We start from the raw sequence: 14,850 nt of genomic DNA, 5'->3' as shown, positions 1-14,850 counted from the left end.
GATAGGTTAATGGAAATAACTGGTACTCTTTTAGGCTCTTTCTAAATCCAATATTTCCAAAGTCCATCACATATTTCAAAACCTGTTTCTGGTTAATCAAGATGGATGGATCAATATATGATTGCTTTCTCCTGAAAGAACAGCTGAAATTTCTTTTTCCATTTATATCCTCTTGCTTACTTGAAAATTTTATAGATTTGAAGATATTTTGAGCCTCATATCATTCTGGGTGTAGAGAAATGAATGAGACAGTTTTTTACTTTAAAGGCAAAGTCTGAGGGTGTGCTTCCCCAATATGACCCCTGTGGTTCCTGTGATTTGTTTTCCCTTTTATAAGCTAGAAAAATATCATTGGAACAATTCATTATTAAGTTGAACCTCGGTCCTTGCTGCTTCAACCTTTACCACCCAGTTGGCTGAGGTTTTGTTAGGCCTGCATGACAGTTTAAATTCTTCCTCTACACAACTCTGTTCTCTCATCAACCCCCAACTCTATTTATTTTCAAAAGCATTAAACTTCAGTAAATATTTTGCACCCTCAATTCTAATGCAGCATCTACTTCCACAAAACACAATCAGTGATGCTCTTCTGGTCTGTGGAAGTCCATGAATCAAGCTACATCCACAAGGAGTTGAGCTGCCCTTCACCTCTGGAGTGAGAATTTCTAAAGTGCCAACCATTCTTTAGAACTCACAATGCTTAATCCTTGCCCTGGAGCCCTCTGAAAATAAACTCTTATTTAGCACAGAGAGGTGATAGGTTTACAACAAATGTCTCTATAAATATTTCCATAGAGCCTGAAGTTTTACATGTTTTTCCAAGGAACAGACTTGTGATTCTAGGTGCTGCTCAACACGGGAGAGGGAAATGTATTCAAATGAAAATCAAACAGGAGACAGGATGCATTCAGAATTAAATACTCTTACTATCTCCTCCTAATTTTTAGGTTATTTAAAATGATTTTTTCTAGTTTTTTGACGAGGATTTTTAGTATACTTGGAACTTATTTTTAAGTGTAAATATGTACAAAAATATAAAAGTCACACTGTTCACTTCTACAAATTTCATAGACTGAACATACTCATGTAATCATTATCCAGTTCAAGATAAAAACCATTACTGACATTCCCAATTCCCCATTTTCACATTTTTTTCAGATATTCTTTCATATCTTCTTTTATGTGATCAATAACTGGACATCTAAATACAGCTTAAATGTCCAATTAATAATGCAGCTTGGCTGATATTTGCAAATATATAAATAGAACCATGTGGTATTATGTCTGGATTTTTTAGTTTTATATATTGTTTTCACGAGCTATCTAGAATATTGTTGAGTATAGCTGCAGTTCTTTCACTCTCATTACTCTATAGCATTCCATTATATGAATGTAAGATCTTTTATTCATTTTACTGATCGTGTTTTATAGTTTGAGGCCACATGAATAGAGATATTATAACTATTTGATACATGTCTTTTGATATATTAGTTATACTCTCTTAACCATGAGAATCTGTTTGCTCTATATCCTTAACAATACTTTGAATTATCAGTTATTGTTTTTTTCATTTTGGTCTTTATGATGGATATGCAGTTGTCACATTGTGGATTGGATTTACATTTCTTTGAGGATTAATGAAATTGAGCAATTTCCAAATGTTTATTGGCCATTTGAAAACTATCCTTTGTGAAGTCTTTTGCCCATTTATTCTAATAGCTATTTATCCTTTTCTGATTGAACTTGGGGAATTCTTTATATGTTCTAGATTAAATATAAAGTTCTTCATAGACATTTGAATTGCAAATATCTTTCACCATTCTGGGGAATGCCTTTCTCTTTTCTCAATAGTTTCTTTTAATAAAAAGAAATTCTAAACCTTAGTGTTAATGATATATGTGGGTTTTTTCCTGTGGTTTTGGTATACTGTTTAAGAAAACTACTTATGCTGAAATCAGAAGATATTATTCTGTATTTTATTGTGAAACATTTATTGTGTTTCCTCTTTTTTGTTTTGCATTAAGATATAACACAGTGAAAGTTCACCCTTTTTATTGTACAGTTCTTCAAGAGTTGACAAAGGCATACAATCATATAAAAAAAATTGTCAAATTTTCTGAATTGCAGTGCCATTTTACATTAAACAATGTATTAAATTTCTATCACTCATCACATGGTATTGTGAAATCTTTTTATTTTAGCTATGTGTCTATTAAATATCTTTTGGCCTATTTTCAAACTTTTATATTGACTTATGAAAAGAGAATCATTTTCATGCCTCTCTTCTAATTTCTGGTGATTTGCTAGCAATCTTTGGCATTCTTTGGCTTGTTGATGTGTTGTTCCAGTTTCTTCCTTCATCTTCACAAGGCATTCTTGTGTGTGTCTCCAAATTTTCTCTTTTTATAAGAATACCAGTGATAGTGGATTAGGCACCATCCTAATAAACTTATTTTAACTTAGAAATTACCCTATTTGAAGTAATGTCACATTTTGAGATTCTCAGGATTAGAAACCCATTGTAACCTGTGACCAGCCTCTGTCTATTTCTTTCTGTACCATGACCCCTGGTGATCACCATTCTATTCCCTGTTTGAGTTTCACTTAAATTCCACAAATAATTAAAATCATGCATGTGTTTTACTATGTCTGGTTTATTTCACTTAGCATAATGTCCTCCATGTTCTTCCATATTTCCCCAAGTGGCAAGATCTCCTTTTATTCATTCATAGATAAAAATTTAGATTGTTTCTACATCTTGACTATTGTAAACAATGCTACAATAAACAAGGAAGTGCTAATATGTATTCATGATCCTGTTTTTTATTCTTTTGGACAAATATCTGGAAGTTGGATTACTGGATCTTATGGTAGTTCCATCTTTGATAATTTGAGGAACTTCCATACTGTTTTGCATAAGGGTTATACCAATTTACATTGCTACCAGTAAGGTATAGAGTTGCAATTTCTTCACATCTTTAACAACATATGTCTGTTATTTATTTTGATAATAGCCATCTTGACAGGTATGAAATGATATCTCACTGAGATTTTAAAAATATTTTTAGTTGTAGATGGACACAATGCTTTTATTTTATTATTTTTTTATGTGGTGCTGTGTATTGAACCCAGTGCCTCACATGTGCTTGGCAAGCACCCTACCACTGAACTAAAACCTTCACTGTGATTTTGATTTTCATTTGCCCAACCTGGAATTGCAGTTGACTAGTGATATTGAACATCTTTTCATATTCACATTAGCCTTTAGTATGTCTTCGGAGAAATGTCTGTTCACATCCTCAGCCCATTTCTTTTAACCAGTTTTTGGGTTTTTTCCTTCTTGATTTGTCAGAGTTTCTTAACATATTTTGGAATTCATTCTTATTAAGGTGTATATTTTGCAAATATTCTCTTTTATTTCTTAGGTTGTCTTTTTCATTTTGTTGATTTGTCGTTGTTGTTGTTGTTGTTGTGCAGGAAACCTTCAGGTTGATATAATCCTAAATGTTATTACTTTCATCTGACACAGATCTCATTGATAAAATTGATGTCATTTTTTTTTAAACTTTCATGGTTTCAAGTCTTAAAGTCTTTAATCCATTTGGAGGTAATTTCTATGTATGGTATTAGAGTCTGATTTAGTTCTTTTGCATGTTGATACACAGTTTTCCCAACACAATTTATTGACGGAATTATTATTTCCTAAAGTATGCTTGGTGCCTTTTAGAAAAGTAGTTGACCATATATGCACAGGTTCACCTCTAGAGTCTGCTCCATTCTATTTATCCATATGTCTATTTTTAATGCCAGTAGAACACTATTATGATTACTATACTTTTGTAATGTAATCTGAAATCAGGAAGTATGGTGCTTCCAGCTTTGTTCTTCTCACTCAAGTTTGCATTTGTTTTGGAGTTAGTTATTATTTCATATGCATTTTGGAGCGCTTTTTCTGTTTATGTAAAAAAACTATTTTTGATAGAAATTGTACTGAACCTTTTTCTTAATATTAAATTATTTCAATTCATGAACACAGGATTTATTGCTATTTTGTCCCTTTTGATCAGTATTTTCAGCTTATAAATGTCTCACCTCCTTGGTTAGACTTATTCCTAAGTATTTTATTTTTTATGACATTGTAATGTTTTGTTTTCTTATTTTTTAGATAGTTCATTGTTATTCATTGTTGTTGGTGGAAGATATTTGATCACCTTTGATCACTAATTCAGTTTCCTTACTTATTATTGTCCAGATTTTCTATTTTTTTCATGATTCAATTTTTGTTTTAATATGGAAGGCTTCACAAATTTGAGTGTAATCCTTGAGCAGAGGCCATACAAATCTTCTCTATTGATCCAATTTTAGTATATGTGCTGTTGAAGTGAGCACAATTCAGTCTTGATAGGTTTTGTGTGTTAAGGATTTTATCCAATATTTTTAGATTATCTAGTTTGATGTCATACAATTATTGACTGTGTTCTCTTAGAATCTTTTCTATTCATGTGATTTTGATTTGATTTGTACCCTTTCTTTCTTTCCTGATTTAAATTATTTGATTTTCTCTTTTTCCTTAGTTTATCTGGCTAATGGTTTGCCAATTTTGTCAATTCTTTCAAAAAATAAGTCTCCCATTTTTACATTTTTTTCCAAGTGCTCTCCTAATTTATTTGTGTCTTCTGTAATCTTTGTTATTTCCTTTCTCTGCTTGACTTAAAGGTTCTTGAGATGCCAAGTTATAGCACTGATTTGAGCTTTTTTAATATATGCATTTGCAGTTATTAACTACCCTATTTTTAGCACAGCTTTTGTTGGATCCACAAATTTTGGTATGTTGTATTTTTGGTTTCACTGTGTCAATGTTTCCTTGTACATTTTCCTTGAATCTTTGTGCTTAATTTCCACAAATTCTGAATATTCCAGTTTTCCTTGTGCTACTGATTTCTATCTCCTTTTCATTATGTTTGGAAGGGTACTTTGTATATGTTTTAGTCAGCTTTTTCACTGCTGTGACTAAAGGACCCAGCCAGAACAATTGTAGAGGAGGAAAGGTTTATTTAAGGGCTCACGGTTTCAGAGATCTCAATCCATAGGCAGCTGACTCCATTCCTTGGGGCTTGAGGTGAGGAAGGACATCATGGCAGAAAATTATGGCAGAGAGAATTAGCTCACATGATGATCAGGAAACAGAGAGAGACTCCACTGGCCAGATATAAAATATATACTTCATAGCCCAGCCCCAAATGAACCACCTCCTCTAGCCACACCCCACCTGCCTCCAGTTACCACTCAGTTAATCCCATTAGGGATTAATTCACTGATTAGTTTAAGGGTATAACCCAATCATTTCTCCCCCAAACTTTCTTTCATTTCTTACATGTGAACTTTCAGGGGATAACATTTAGAGAATTATAATATAATTTCAATTTTCTTGATTTTGATGACTTTTTGTATCCTAAAATATGTTCTATCCCCAAAGAAGTTCCATGTGTACTTGAGAAAAATGTCAATTTTTCTACTTTGGGGTGGAGTGTCTGTATATGTCTCTTAGTTCTTATTAGTCTATACTTTTTTAAAATTAAATTATTTATTTATTCCAATTTGCTATACATGATGGTAGAATGCAATTCATTTCATATTAGACATATAGAGCACAATTTTTCTTTTTTTATTAGTTGCTCATGATAGTACAATGATCTTGACATATCATACATTTGAATCAAATGGGGTATAATTTCTCATTTTTCCAAGTGTACAGGTTGCAGAATACCATTGGTTATATGGCCACGTATACACATACAGCAATACTAGTGTCTATTTTATTCTGCTGCACTTCCTATCCCCCCTTCCCCTCTTCTCCCCTCCCATCACCTCTCTCTACCAATCTAATGTGACACATTCTCTCTTTTTTTTTCCTTCCCCCTCACATAATCACATGTGTTTTGTATAATGATGAGGGTCTCCTTCCATCTTCTGTGCAATTCCCCTTCTCCCTCCCATTCCTTCCCACCTCTCTTCCCTATTTAGTGGTAATATTCTTATGCTCTTCCTCCCTACCCTCTTTTGAGTCACCCTCACTTATATCAGAGAAGACATTCTTCGGCATTTGTTTTTTAGGGATTGGCTAACTTCACTTAGCATAATCTGCTCTAATGCCATACATTTCCTTGCAAATGCCATGATCTTGTTATTTTTTAGTGCTGCATAATATTCCATTGTGTATAAATGCCACATTTTTTTATCCATTCATCTATTGAAGAGCATCTAGGTTGGTTCCACAGTCTATCTATGTGAATTGTGCTGCTATAAACATTGATGTGGCTGTTTCCCTGTAGTATGCTCTTTTTAGGTCTTTTGGGTATAGTTCAAGAAGGGGAATATCTGGGTCAAATGGTGGTTCCATTCCCAGCTTTCCAAGGAATCTCCATACTGCTTTCCAAATTGGCTGCATCAATTTGCAGTCTCACCAGCAATGTACAAGTGTACCCTTTTCCCCCGCATCCTTGCCAGCACTTATTATTATTTGACTTCATAATGGCTGCCATTCTTACCGGAGTGAGATGGTATCTTAGAGTAGTTTTAATTTGCATTTCTCTGACTGCTAGAGATGGTGAGCATTTTTTCGTGTATTTGTTGATTGATTGTATATCCTCCTCTGAGAAGTGTCTGTTCAGGTCCTTGGCCCACTTGTTGATTGGGTTATTTATTTTGTTGTTTAACTTTTTGAGTTCTCTATATACTCTAGAGATTAGAGCTCTATCTGAAGTATGAGGTGTAAAAATTTGTTCTGAGGATGTAGGCTCCTTATTTACCTCACATATTATTTCTATTGCTGAGAAAAAAACTTTTTAGTTTGAATATGTCCCATTTGTTGATTCTTGATTTTAAGTCTTGTGCTATAGGTGTCCTATTAAGGAATATGGGGCCCGACCCCACTTGATGGAGATTAGGGCCAACTTTTTCTTCTACTAGACATAGAGTCTCTGGTTTGATTCCTAGCTCCTTGATGCATCTTGAGTTAACTTTTGTGCATGGTGAGAGAAAGGGATTCAATTTCATTTTGTTGCGTATGGATTTCCAGTTCTCCCAGCACCATTTGTTGAAGATGCTATCCTTTCTACATTGCATACTTTTAGCACCTTTTGTAATTTTGTGGATTGGTCTCTGTGTCCTCTATTCTGTACCATTGGTCTACCCACCTGTTTGGTACCAGTACCATGTTGTTTTTGTTACTATTGCTCTGCAGTATAGTTTAAAATCTGGTATCACTATACCACCTGTTTCACTCTTCCTGCTTAGAATTACTTTAGCTATTCTGGGTCTCTTATTTTTCCAGATGAATTTCATGATTGTTTTTTCTATGATTTGGGGGGATTGGCTTGCTTCACTTAGCATTATATTTTCCAACTCCATCCATTTACTTGCAAATGCCATGATTTTATTCACTTTTAATGCTGAGTAATGTTTGATTGTGTATATATAACAAAGATTTCCTATCCATTCATCTACTGAAGGGCATCTGGATTGGTTCCACAATTTAGCTATTATGAATTGTGCTGCTATAAATATTGATATGGCTGAGTCCCTGAAGTATGCTGTTTTAAGTCCTTTGGGTATAAACCGAGGAGTGGGATAGCTGAGTCAAATGGTCATTCCATTCCCAGTTTTCCAAGGAATCTCCATACTGCTTTCCATATTGGCTGCACCAATTTGCAGTCCCACCAACAGTGTATGAGTGTGCCTTTTCCCCCCACATCCTCGCCAACACTTATTGTTGTTTGTATTTTGATAGCTACCATTCTGACTAGAGCGAGACAAAATCTTAGAGTAGTTTTGATTTGCATTTCTTTAATTACTTGAGATGTTGAATTTTTGTATATGTTTGTTGGTTAATTGTACATCCTCTTCTAAGAGTCTGTTCAGTTCCTTGGCTCATTTATTGATTGGGTTATTTGGTTTTTGTTTGTTGGTGTTAAAATTTTTGAGGGCTTTATATATCCTAGAGATTAGCGCTCTATCTGATGTGCTTGTGGTAAAGATTTGCTTCCATTCTGTAGGCTCTCTATTCACCTCTCCAATTGTTTCTTTTCAGACTAATATCTCTAATGAACATAGATGCAAAAATTCACAATAAAGTTCTGGCAAATCAAATATAAAACCATGTCAATAAGATAGTACACTGTGGTTCATCTTGGGTTCATCCCAGGGTTGCAAGGTTTGTTCAACATATGGAAATCAATAAATGTAATTCATCACATCAATAGACTCAAAGATAAAAATCATATGACCTTCTCAATAGATGCTAAGAAGGAATTTGATAAAATACAGCATCCCTTCATGATCAAAATGTTAGAAAAACTAGGGATAACAGGAATATACCTCAACATTGTAAAGGCTATTTAGGCTATGCCTCAGGCCAACATCATTCTAAATGGATAAAATTGAAAGCTTTCCATCTAAAAACTGGAACAAGACAGGGATAACCTCTTTCACCACTTCTATTTAACACAGTTCTTGAAACTCTAGCCAGAGCAATTAGATTAAAGAAATTAAAAGCATACAGATAGAAAAAGAAGAACTCTTATTATCACTATTTGCAAATGACATGATTCTATACCTAGAAGACCCAAAACATTCTACCAGAAATCTCCTAGAACTAATAAATTAATTCAACAAAGTAGTTGAATATAAAAATCAACACCCATAAATTAAAGGCATTTCTGTACATCAGTGACAAATCCACTAAAAGAGAAACTAGGAAAACCACACCAATTACAATAACCTCAAAAAATAAAATACTTGAGAGTAACTTAATAAAAGAGGTGAAAGACTCTACAACGAAAACTACTACATGCTAAAGAAAAAAAATTAAAGAAGACCTTAGAAGATGGAAAGACCTACCTTGTTCTTGGATAGGCAGAATTAAAATTGCCAAAATGACCATACTTCCAAAAGCACTATACAGATTCAATGCAATCCCAATCAAAATCCCAATGAAATTTCGTATAGAAATAGAAAAAGCAATCATGAAATTCCCTCTGGAAAAGTAAGAGACCATAATAGGCAAAGAAAGCATCCTTAGCAAGAAGAGTGAAGCTGGTGGCGTTACTATTCCAGACCTTAAACTATACTACAAAGTAATAGTAACAAAAACAGCATGGTATTGACACTAGAATAGACCTGTAGATCAATGATACAGAACTAAGGACACAGGGTCTAACCCACATAAATATAGTTATCTTATATTAGACAAAGGCGCCAAAAATGTACATTGGAGAAAAGATAGCCTTTTCAACAAATGATGCTGGGAACATTTGAAATCTACATGTAACAAAATAATATCAACCCTCTATCTCTCACCATGCACAAAACTTAACTCAAAATGGGTCAAGAACCTAGGAATTAAACCAGAGACCTAATGGAAGAAAAATTAGGCCCAAATCTCCATCATGTATGATTGGGGTCCCAACTTTCTTAATAATACTCCTGTAGAGCAAGAATTAAAACCAAGAATCAATAAATGGGATGAATTAAAACTAAAATGCTTCTTCTCTATAGTGTTTTTCAACTTTAGAAGTCAGTGAATTAGACCAAGGGGAAAGAAGGGAAGGGATGGGGAATAAGAACAGGAAAGATGGTGTAATGAATCACACATAACTTTCTTATGTTTATATATGAATTCATGATAGTGAAACTCCACATCACGTACAAACACAAGAATGTGATTGCACTTCAAGTAAGATACACTCTATGTATGTGTAATGTGTCAAAATATTCTCTATTGTCATGTATATCTAAGAAGAACAAATAAAAAATAAAATAACCTTGAAGATAACATGGATAAACTATATTGGGTCTAGGAAATATAAATGCATTTTCATAATATATTTAAAACATAAATTTAAAGTAAATAAGAATTTACAAAGACAGAAGGGATTGCTACAGATACTAGTATTAAAACATTTTCTGAAAGTCAAAATACTTATTGAAAGATAGGTGGCAGGCAGGAAAACAAGCAGACAAAATGTTATTATAACTAACTCAAGAGTTCTGAAGTCAAAGAAAGATGCCATTACTTTTAAGGAAAGATAAATAAGAGGTATGAACAGATACTTTATAAAAAAATATTAATGTCTAAAACCAAACAAAAAACTAAACCTTGTTCATAATTAAAAATATATAAAAGAAAGCAACCTACCAATTTAGATTTTTTCTTTAAAAGGATCAAACACACTTTGTGAGAGTGTGGAAAAAGAGATACTGTTATGTTATGATTGGAAAATAAATTGGTGCCCCTTTTTTTTAAGAAATAAAAAAAATATATATTACCAGGTCCTGCATTTTTAATCTTTTAAAAAATGAAATAGAAAGATGAACATCATAAAAGTTAAGCATTAAAAAAATGGGGTATTGAATTCTTCTACTTTTATTGTTATTTCTAAACAATCTCCCCAAATTTATTCATATTTTAATAGCTTTGAGGTTTGATAAATACATATTATATAATAATATTCTTGTGATGTGTTGATACTTTTATTATATAACTGATAGGAAACAGTGTTGCTATTTTGTTCATTTTTTATACCTTATAAGATTTTGATCTTTCTTTCTTCTCTGGTAGTTCCTTTTGTGTTTCTTTCATTCTTGTAGTCATAAAAAAAAAGTCTTGTAGTCATTCTTGTAGGCTTTTATTTTTTTTCTCATCTCCTTTGTGTTTGAATCTTTTTCTTTCATTCTTTATTTTTAATTTTTCTTTTCTATTTTCTATTTGTCGGGATTCTCATTTTGTTTCTACATCATTCTGATTTTATTTAGTAATCTATCTCTGTTTTTTTTTTTTTAATCTCTGCTCCCTTTGAGCATCTTTGTAACAGTTATTTTGAATTCTTTGCCAGGAAACTCAAAATATGCCCCTTTTCATGTTGGTTTCTGGAAGACTATCTTATTCCTTTGATTGGGGCATATTTTCCTTGTCTTCTGAGTGTCTTAGAATTTATGTTTTTCTGAATACTGGCACCTGATAAAACAGTTACTGCTTCCAGTCTTTGGGTACTGTATTTGTGCAGAAGACCTTTACCAGTCACACTGACTGGAGGTTATAGGGTCTACCTTTTTTTTTTTTTTCTGCCTCCTGTGGTGTCTAATTGCAAAACTGCAGCTCTAATCTTCAACCACTTCCAGCTCCTAGTGTTCCTGTCTCTATTCTGAGTGTGGAAAGATAGAAATGAATCTCTGGGAAGCTCCTAGACAAATAAGACTATTGAATGTATGGTCCATTCTTGCTTCCAGAAAGGAGAGTCAGCGAATTAAGGGGTTTGCTCCATGCATTTCTGTGTAGCAGGAAAAGCATTCCAAATACTATTGATTTTCCTAACACTTTTGCTTGAATTTCTTTTTTTATTGCTTAGGTTCAATAGGCTCTTAAATGGTCTCTAAAGTTCTCACAGTTATTCTTGCCCATATATTGGTAATATCTGGGAGGATGTCCTGAAGTTTACCATCTGCCATCATGGTGATGTTATCAAAACTACATTTTTTTTTTGGGGGGGGGGTACTACGGATTGAACACATCCCCAGTCCTTTTTGTATTTTATTTAGAGACAGGGTTTCACTGAGTTGCTTAGGGCCTCGCTAAATTGCTGAGGCTGACTTTGAACTCATGATCCTCCTCTCTTAGCCTACTGAGCCTCTGGAATTACAGGTGTGTGCCACTGTACCCAGCTAAAACTGCATTATTAAGTAAATCAAAATATTTAAAAGTAATCAAAGGATTAAAAAATGAAAATCTGAACATGCTATTATGGTGTATTAGTGTTTATGTAATATACAAATAATGCTAACCACATATGTAATTTTAAATTTTCCTCTACTCACATTTTTAAAAAGTAAAAAGAAATAGGCCATATTATTTACACTAATATGCTTTCTTTAACTCAGTATTCATAAAATATTATTATATAACCATGTAATCAATATAAAACTCAAAATGAATAGAAACCTATGTTCAATACACTTATAGATAATAGTATTTTTATGGAGTTGAAATAGTTTTAAAATATTAAGTCTTTAGATTCAGATGTATGTTTTGTATTCATAGCCCATTTCAGTTTGGACAAGTCACATTCCAAAGGATCAGAGCCACAGGTAACTTTTGATTCAGATATAGAGGAAATATCACAAGGGAAAGAAAAAAAAGTTATAATAATGAAAACTTATGTCTTATGTATACTGAATTACCCAGAATACAAATCTGCTGATAGTTAATATTCTAAAGCAGAATTCTAAATGAACCCTATTAGAATGAGATGAAATATAAATATAAAATGTAATCAAAAGAGAGAAGCTCTAAAGCAAGAATCACTTTTAGCAAAAACCTATTTTAATACAGTAGTTTAAAAACATCCACTAATGGATTATATATCTATTATATACTGTTCTGTAACAAATTTCCCCTAAATTTAGCTGTTTGAAACAAGCATTAATCACATCAGTTTCTATGTGTCAATTATAGGAGCTGGCTCAGATGGATCCTCCAGCCCCCAATAAACCCATAGTGAAGGTGTCAGTTTGGGATATTATCTCATCTTAAGGCTTGAAATGAGAAAGAATCACTCCACATTCACATGGTTACTGGTAGGATTTGGTTACTGTGATTGTTGGGCTGTAGTATTTAGTTCCTTAAGAGTTGTTAGCCAAATACCTCCCTCAGTTCTGCACCATGTGAGCTTTTACATACTCTGTCCATAAAACATAGCAGCTGGGTCACATCATAATGAGAAAATAAAAAAAGGAAGAGGGGATAAGTTCATGGGCTCTCCCTTGTCCAGCGAGGTCCACGGAACAGGTAGAGGAGAATGTGGCTGCTGAGTCGCTAATCAAGACCTCCAGAGACCAAGCAGGAAGCAGGTCTGATTTTATTGTGCAGTTACTATGTATATATACTCAGGCAGTAGCTAAGCAGATTACAGGCAGCCACCAATGCAATTGCTGTCCAGCTGTCCCTGTAGTGACCAATCGAGGAGTAGGCCATGGAGCAAATACAGGGACTGCAACACATGGCCTCACGCCCAGGGCTGTGCCTATGGGGTAAGTGGTTTGCCGCTCACACACCTAGAATGTTTGCCACTCACAAATCTAGAATGTGGGAGTGGTTTGCCACTCAGATGCCCTTAATGTATATCATGTGTGCAGTGCTCCATGCACTTGTCCCTACAGATGGGGCAAGATGGAAACCAGACCCTCTTGGTACTGAATGTTGGACGTGACATTACATAACTTTTGCTTATATAATGAGAAGCACAATTAAGAGAAGCAATTCCACAATGATAGCACTTAATAATCTTAGAAAAGATGAATACAATTATGATGGTTGATAACAGTACTTTTATCATCTAGACTCCATAGATCAAATTGTTTTTAACCACAGAAATAGATGAGTAGTCAACAAAATATTTCTTCCTTTACAAAACCAAGAAAAATAAACCCTTGCTATGGTTTATATCTTGAATGTTCCCTAAGGTCCCATATGCAAAAGTCTTGGCCACCAGCCTGTGTGCCATTGGGAGGTGGTGGAACCTTAGGGGATAGGGGCTAGTGGAAAGAGATTAGGTAATTGAGGATGTGCCTTTGAAGGAGATATTGGGACTCTGATTCTCCCTTCTTTGATTTCTGCTCTAGCTTTGTTCCACCATGTACTCCCCAGGCTTAAAAATAATGAAGCCAGGGAACCAAGGGATGAAATCTATTAAATGATGAGGGAAAAAATATTTTCTACTTTTAAGTTGATTAGGTCAGGCACTTCTTCCACAGTGGCAGACAATGAACTAACACACCTTAGAAGTGGTATAAGGATTTATGATGAGAAATTTCAATACCTTGATAGCAAGGTATACCTTGATAGTTTGAGGCCTTAAGTTAATACAGAGTCAATTTATTAAAGAGAGTCTTGTTACTTTACAAAGAAAGATGGGTCTGATTGATCTTAAGTATATGTGGTAAATATTCTTTCAAGTTTTCTTTTCTTTTCATTTTTTCCCCCATTGGGGATTGAACTCAACGGCACTTAATCACTGAGCCCATCATAAGCTCTTTTTTCTTTTTGTATTATATTTAAAGACAGGATCTCATTGATTTGCTTAGGTCCTTGCTAGGTTGCTGAGGCTGGCTTTGAACTTGCGATCTTCCTGCCTCAGCTTCCTGAGATGCTGGGATTACAGGTATGGGCCACCATGCCCGCTTTTTTTTACTTGATATATAATAATTATATGCATTTATTTATTTTTATGTAATTTTTAAATCTATATGACAGCAGAATGCATTACAATTATTACACAAATACAGCAGAATTTTTTCATATCTCTGGCTGTGTATAAAGTATGTTCACACCAATTCGTGTCTTCATACATATACTTCAGATAATGATGTGGTACACTGTCAGAATTCAACACATCTACACAATGTCTAATTAGCATTTCCATTTCCTTATCATTTCTTTGTGTTTGAATTGCTTGAAGTTCTATTTTCTAGTTCTTCATAAACATAAAAATATAAAACATAAAATATGTCTTATTATGCTGTATAACACTAAAACTTTTTTCTACTACCTACCTGTATTTTGATACAATTATCAAATTTCCCTCTGTATTTCCTCCTTCTTACCTTTCCCAACCTCCAGTAATTACTATTTACACTCTTCTTTAAGATTGACTTTTTAAAGTGAAACTTTCAATACTTACTTGTCTTTTTGTGCCTGCCTTATTTCACTTGATTTCTTCTTGTTCCCTTGATTTTGTCACAGAAGACAGAATTTTATTAGTTTTTACAGATGAATAAAGCATCCTTATGTATGAATAC

The 14,850-nt window shown here is 33.7% G+C and overlaps 1 non-coding gene across 1 annotated transcript; it reads right to left on the bottom strand.

The window, feature by feature from the left end:
- Positions 1–4,284: 4,284 nt before the first annotated feature.
- Positions 4,285–4,389, bottom strand: LOC124079035 (U6 spliceosomal RNA). The gene has a single exon (XR_006847126.1). It is a non-coding gene; the product is annotated as a U6 spliceosomal RNA (small nuclear RNA).
- Between the last annotated feature and the right edge of the window lie 10,461 nt (positions 4,390–14,850).

This window comes from Marmota monax, unplaced genomic scaffold, assembly GCF_021218885.2.
Source record: "Marmota monax isolate L192 unplaced genomic scaffold, Marmota_monax_Labrador192_F-V1.1 WCK01_AAM20220418_F8-fsc00186, whole genome shotgun sequence".
In the NCBI taxonomy this organism is placed as follows: domain Eukaryota; kingdom Metazoa; phylum Chordata; class Mammalia; order Rodentia; family Sciuridae; genus Marmota; species Marmota monax.
Note: the sequence above shows the minus strand (reverse complement) of the source record. Positions and strands in the feature narration are given on the sequence as shown.